The 6,400-nt window shown below is 42.7% G+C and overlaps 1 non-coding gene across 1 annotated transcript; it reads left to right on the top strand.

Annotated features, from left to right (window-relative positions):
* Positions 1 to 842: 842 nt before the first annotated feature.
* Positions 843 to 914, top strand: TRNAP-CGG (transfer RNA proline (anticodon CGG)). The gene has a single exon. It is a non-coding gene; the product is annotated as a tRNA-Pro (tRNA).
* Positions 915 to 6,400: the final 5,486 nt, after the last annotated feature.

Here is a 6,400-nt window from a genome sequence, read left to right as displayed (position 1 = left end):
AGTAGTTCTTTAGCGTGCCAGAAACTTCTGACGTGTTGAAGAACCTTCAAATACCACCGAACAGAGCTTGCCAATCTGCGAAGTTGGGCTCAGAAGGCCAGTGCTCTACAGTCCGAGCTAATCAGCACCCGCGGGACAAAATTCCGGCACTCCGAAAACAGTTAAAGTAGTTCATGGGACGTAAAGCAAACATTAGTGTCATTATTGAACAGCAGCATTTTCGGAAAATGGACATTTTTGTATTCAGCCACTAGCCAGTGTTTTCTATACCGGGTGGTCGCAAATAACGTGAACCGAGTATATGAGACATAGAGGGTTGGTCATACTGCGACGTTAAATACTAGATAACAGAAAATACATGATAATATGGCAGCTGCTTGAGTTATCAAATTATTTATCACTGTCACCAACCCTCTAACGCTCACACACCCGGTTCACGTTGTTTTCCGACCATCGCGTGTATATGGACTCTCTTTATCTATTTAATTTCTGTGCTACGGAAACATTGGGTTAACTTCGACTCAAGTTTTCTCTGAAAGTATCAGAGATTTGAAGTACAAATTAGTTACAGAAATCTGTGGAAAGTTCTGTACCAGATTTCACGATGGCCGGTTCGTTTCTGATTATCGTCGCCCACTGAGCACTTTCGTGTTCCCATAATATAATCTAAATAAGACCTGGGAGCTTTAATGTAATCAAGACTTTGGAAATGACTGAATATCCGCAAGCTGTAAGGCAGTGTGCAGTTAGCTATGAAAAGCCAACAACAATCCTTCTGTTACAATTTGCTCAACCTAGCGGTTACCTGTTATATTATTGTTGCATAGACACGTTTTCGCAGTGGCCTGTTGGTCTAGGGGTATGATTCTCGCTTCGGGTGCGAGAGGTCCCGGGTTCAAATCCCGGACAGGCCCAATTTTTTCCTACGGCTGCTAATTGTCATCAACTCTGACAACTCTTAACATATGTCCCCGTTCTTCCACGGGAATTGGTATCCATTTCATGAATCCTTAATGAATTTATTTGAACTTACATGCCTGTATTCAAACGTTTAATACGGTATGTTGTTTGAGTCATCAGTCCATGGACTGGTTTGATGCAGCCTTCCATGCCACCCTATCATGTGCTGCAGCCTTGCCTCACTCCTTTCTGGATTGCTGTTTCTTTTTCAAAGCCCTTGATTCTTATTACTGCAAACTAATTTTTATACAGATCGTAGATAATTCTTCGTTCTCGGTATCTGATACCAATCACCTTCAGAATCTCAAATCGCTTGGTCCAATCAACATTATCGAATGCCTTTTCTAGATCTACGAATGCCATGTACGTGGGCTTGTCCTTCTTGATTCGATCCTCTAAGATCAGACGTAAAGTCAGGATTGCTTCACGCGTTCCTGCATTTCTTCTGAAGCCAAACTGATCTTCTCCCAACTCAGCTTCAAATTGTTTTTCCATTCTTCTGTAAACAATACGTGTTAAAATTTTGCAGGCATGAGATACTAAACTAATGGTGCAGTAGTTTTCACATCTGTCAGCACCGGCTTTCTTGGGAATAGGTATAACAACATTCTGACGAAAATCGGATGGGACTTCTCCTGTCTCATACATCTTACACACTAAATGGAATAACATTGTCATGCTGGTTTCTCCTAAGGCAGTCAGTAATTCAGAGGGAATGTCATCAATTCCAGGTCCCTTGTTGCTATTTAGGTCGATCACAGCTCTGTCAAACTCTGACCACAAAATTGGGTCTCCCATTTCATCAGCATCAACAGCCTCTTCTTGTTCCAGAACCAAATTATCTACTTCTTTACCTTGATACAACTGTTGGATATGCTCCTGCCATCTTTCTGCTTTATCTTCTTTCCCTAGAAGTGGCTTTCTATCTGAGCTCTTAATATTCATACACCTAGATTTCCTCTGTCCAAAGGTTTCCTTGATTATCCTGTATGCAGCATCTACCTTTCCTAGAACCGTACAACCTTCGATTTCCTTGCACTTTTCCTTCAGCCATTCTTCCTTAGCTACCTTGCACTTTCTACTCACTTCATTCTTTAATCACCTGCATTTTTTTCTGCCCTCTTCATTTCTAGCATTCTTGTATTTTCGTCGTTCATCAATCAGGTCTAGTATCTCCTGAGTTATCCACTGATTCTTAGTTGATCTTTTCTTCCTTCCTAACTTTTCTTCAGCAGCTCTACCGACTTCATTTTTCATGACTATCCACTCTTCCACTATTGTGTTTCCTTCAGCCTTTTCATTTAGTCCTTGTGCAACATGTTCCTTGAAACAATCCCTCACACTCTTTTCTTTCAACATGTCTAGATCCCATCTTCTTGCACTCTTTCCTTTCTTCAATTTCTTCAGCTTCAAATGGCATTTCATGACCAAAAAGTTGTGGTCAGAGTCCACGTCTGCTCCTGGGAAAGTTTTGCAATTCAATACCTGGTTTCTGAATCTCTGCCTAATCATAATGAAGTCCATTGGATACCTTCCAGTGTCTCCAAGTGTCGTCTACGTATACAGCCGTCGTTTGTGGTGATGGTATTAGCAAGGACTAAATTGTGATCAGTGCAGAATTCTACCAGCCGACTTTCTCTTTCATTCCTTTGTGCCAATCCGAATTCTCTTACTGTAATACCTTCTCTTTCTTGGCCTACCACTGCATTCCAGTCTCCCATCACAATTCGATTCTCGTCACCTTTTACATATTGTATTAAATCTTCTATCTCTTCATATATTCTTTCGACTTCCTCATCATCCGCTGAGCTAGTAGGCATATTGACCTGCACTACTGTGGTGGGCATTGGTTTGGTGTCTATCTTGACGACAATAATTCTTTCACTATGCTGGTCGTAGTAGCTTACCCGCTGCCCTATTTTCTTTTTCATTATTAAACCAACTCCTGCATTTCCCCTGTTTGATTTTATGTTGATAATTCGGTAGTCGCCTGACCAAAAATCCTGATCTTCCTGCCTATGTACTTCACTTATACCAACTACATCTAACTTTAGTCTGTCCATCTCCCTTTTCAGATTCTCTAACCTACCACAACGATCCAAACTTCTAAAATTCCACGCTCGGACTCGCAGAATGTCAGTATCCATCTTCCTGATGATCGCCCCATATCGCGTAGTCCCCACCCGGAGATCCGAATGGAGGACTAGTTTACCTCCGGAATATTTTACCCGGGAGGAAGCCATCATCAGTACATCATTCATACAGAGAGAGCTGAATGTCCTCGGGTGTTAGTTACGGCTGTAGTTTCCCGTTGCTTTCAGCCGTGTAGCAGTATCAACACAACTAAGCCATGTTGAGTATTATTACAAGGCCATATCAGTTTGTCATCCAGACTGCCGCCCTTGCAACTTCCGAAAAGCTGCTACCCCCCTTTCGATGAACCATTCCTTAGTCTGGTCTCTCAACAGATACCCATCCGATATGGTTCCACCTGCGGCTCGGCTATCTGCTTCATTGGGACACGCAAGCCTCCCCACCGCGGCAAGGTCACATGGTTCGCAGGATAGTAAACTGATATTCATCTACGAAAGCACGTGGCAGTAAAGTGAAGCACGATAAAGCTGAACAAAGTGGAGGCAGAATACGGCAGATCACAGAGTTTATTGAACGATTCAGTTCCTGGTGCATAATTCTCCCTAATTCTTGGCTACATATTGTTGTTCATCTGAAACCGGGAGTGGTACTGTGGCTGAAGAATCATGAAACCGATGATGATGTTATTTGCTTGACGTTCCACTAACTACTTTTTAAGATCTTCGGAGACGCCGAGGTGCCGGAATTTAGTCCCACAGGAGTTCTTTTACGTGCCAGTAAATCAACCGACACGGGGCTGTCGTATTTGAGCACCTTCAAATACCACCGGACTGAGCCAGGATCGAACCTGCCAAGTAATCATGAAACCAATCGTTGACGACGATAGTAAAATTTACTTTCCTTTGCTAGTTTTTTAACGTCACACTAATACATTGTCGGCGTCGCGAGATGGGAAGGTAAAAGGATTCTGATGGCAGCATCCGTGGCCTTAATTAAGTTACAGTCCAGGCTTTTGCCTGCTGTGAAATCAGAAACAACGGACCACCATCTTCAGGGCTGCTGACGTTTCGTTTCGAACCCACCAAATCCCGAATGCAAGCTCACAGACGCACGACCCAACCCGCAGGGCCAACTCACTCGGTGATTACTTCCAAGCAATCTGAGTAGAGCTGCACAACGTAGCCTTACACAGCATTTTGTGTGTACTGGCCATGGAAAGCATTGTATTAGTATTAAAAATTTTAAAAAAGGCATGGAATAAATATTAACACAACTAGGTCATTCCAAATCAGTATAGTATGAACTATTCTTCCTGGATTTTTCCCAGATTATGGGGATCAGCACTTGAAATGGATCTGACCTAGCTTTGTGGTCTGATGCCCTAAATGAAATGTGTATTCAATATTGCTTGTTTCAGAGCTAGTTAAAAGTGTGATGTGTCGTGTGTACATGAAGAGAACATAAAAACTCAGGCCCAGACTGGAGGAATTAATCATATGCAGTTAAAGTACTCTTCCCCACCGGGAATCGAACACAGGGCCCTGTAAAGCAGAGATCATTTGTTTTAGCCAAGGAGCCAGACTAGTATAGTGCAGACTATAGATCACATAGGTGGTGTCTAATAGTGACATGGATAGTTGATAAAGACTGGCATATTATTAGTGCAGGGAGTATAATTTAATACTTCGCAGCGGAGTAAAGAGGCATATGAGCGCAGGGAAGGGGTGACAACAAGTGCAGTGCCGGCAATGGCGAGCTGACGTGTCGTCTCAAAGGAGCGGCATGATTACGCCTATAGAAGCTAAACGAAACTGTATTAACCAGCAGTATACATGCTCAGGATAAATGAATAAATAAATAAGTAAATAAATAAATAAATAAACCAGTAAATGAACTGACCTCACCACTGAATGAGTCCGGTAAGATGGTATATGTCATAATATTTTAGCAATGTGTGCTGACGAATGTGAAATACCAGTTTCCTGAGCTACTTTCCGAAGTGACTTATGTGGACTGACTTGCAGTCAAGCCTCTGTATCGTCTAACCTCTCCTGTGCGAGAGCTATTCTCCTTTGCTGTTTTTTCTTATTAGTTATGGAACCAGTACTACGCCGCTTGAGAACGCGTTGTTGTACGTAACGTTTTGATGGTACTGGATAACCGGGAAACTGTCTACGGAATTCTCGATAGCATCTTGTAAGTTTATTCTTTTTGTGCAAATAACACTCAACCAAAAAAATTATCTGTGCAGTATTGTTCTGAACTATCGCGATAACAGCCTCACAACACTCCTTAAAATTCGAGTAGTTTCTAGCGAATTGCTGCGTCAGCAGTCAAGAATTGGGGATTCTCGCGGCCTGTGAGAGAAAGTGCGAAGTCTTCAATTACACTCCCTGTATCATGAATTATTATTTCATCTGTTTACCGTCCAGTGTTCGTTTTTCCGTCGGACTCATCGAGGGATCCCGCCTCTACCACCTCACGGGCAGTGTCCTGCGGCATGAGATATTTTACCGGGGATAAAACTTGGCACGAGGACCAGTACCTTTCCCATGTGGACTCACCTGCTATGCTGAACAGGTGCCTTGTGGTGGATGGGAAGATTAGAAGGGATAGGAAATGAGAGGGAAGGAAACGTCCGTAGCTATAAGTTAGGTACCATCCCGGCATTTGCCTCGGAAACCACATGGGAAACGACGAAAAATCTCTTCGAGGATGGCTGAGGTGGGAATCGAACCGCCTCTACTCATTTGATCTGCCGAGGTTGAGTGGACGCCGTACAACTTTTCAAATATCTTGGCAGAATTGTGCTAAAAAGAGTTGAATCATGGCTGAGAAATGATATAATGGATGCAGAAATTTTCTCACGGCACTGGAGTGTGTATCGTAGAGATAGGATAGGAAAGGTGGGAGGGGGAGTTTTCATTCTGGTGAAAGAAGAATTTGTAAGCTACGAAAAAGTTAAAGATGAGACACATGAAATTCTAGGTGTAAGGCTCATTTCTAAAGATAATAGGCAACTTGATATATTTGGAGTGTACAGATCGGGAAAGGGTAGTACCGATGCGGATTCGGAATTATTTGATAGGATAGTCAGCTATGTGGGAAACGACATGGAAAGAATTGTGACTGTAGCGGGAGATCTGAATTTGCCAGATGTCAATTGGGAAGGAAATGCGAACGACAGGAAGCATGACCAACAAATGGCAAATAAGTTAATATGGGAAGGACAGCTGATTCAGAAAGTGATGGAACCAACCAGAGGGAAAAATATTTTGGATGTGGTGCTGATAAAACCAGATGAGCTCTATAGGGAAACTGAAGTAACAGATGGTATTAGTGATCA

This window comes from Anabrus simplex, chromosome 2, assembly GCF_040414725.1.
Source record: "Anabrus simplex isolate iqAnaSimp1 chromosome 2, ASM4041472v1, whole genome shotgun sequence".
Lineage (NCBI taxonomy): Eukaryota > Metazoa > Arthropoda > Insecta > Orthoptera > Tettigoniidae > Anabrus > Anabrus simplex.
The sequence above is the reverse complement of the archived record's forward strand: the minus strand, read 5'-3'. Positions and strand labels throughout refer to the sequence as shown.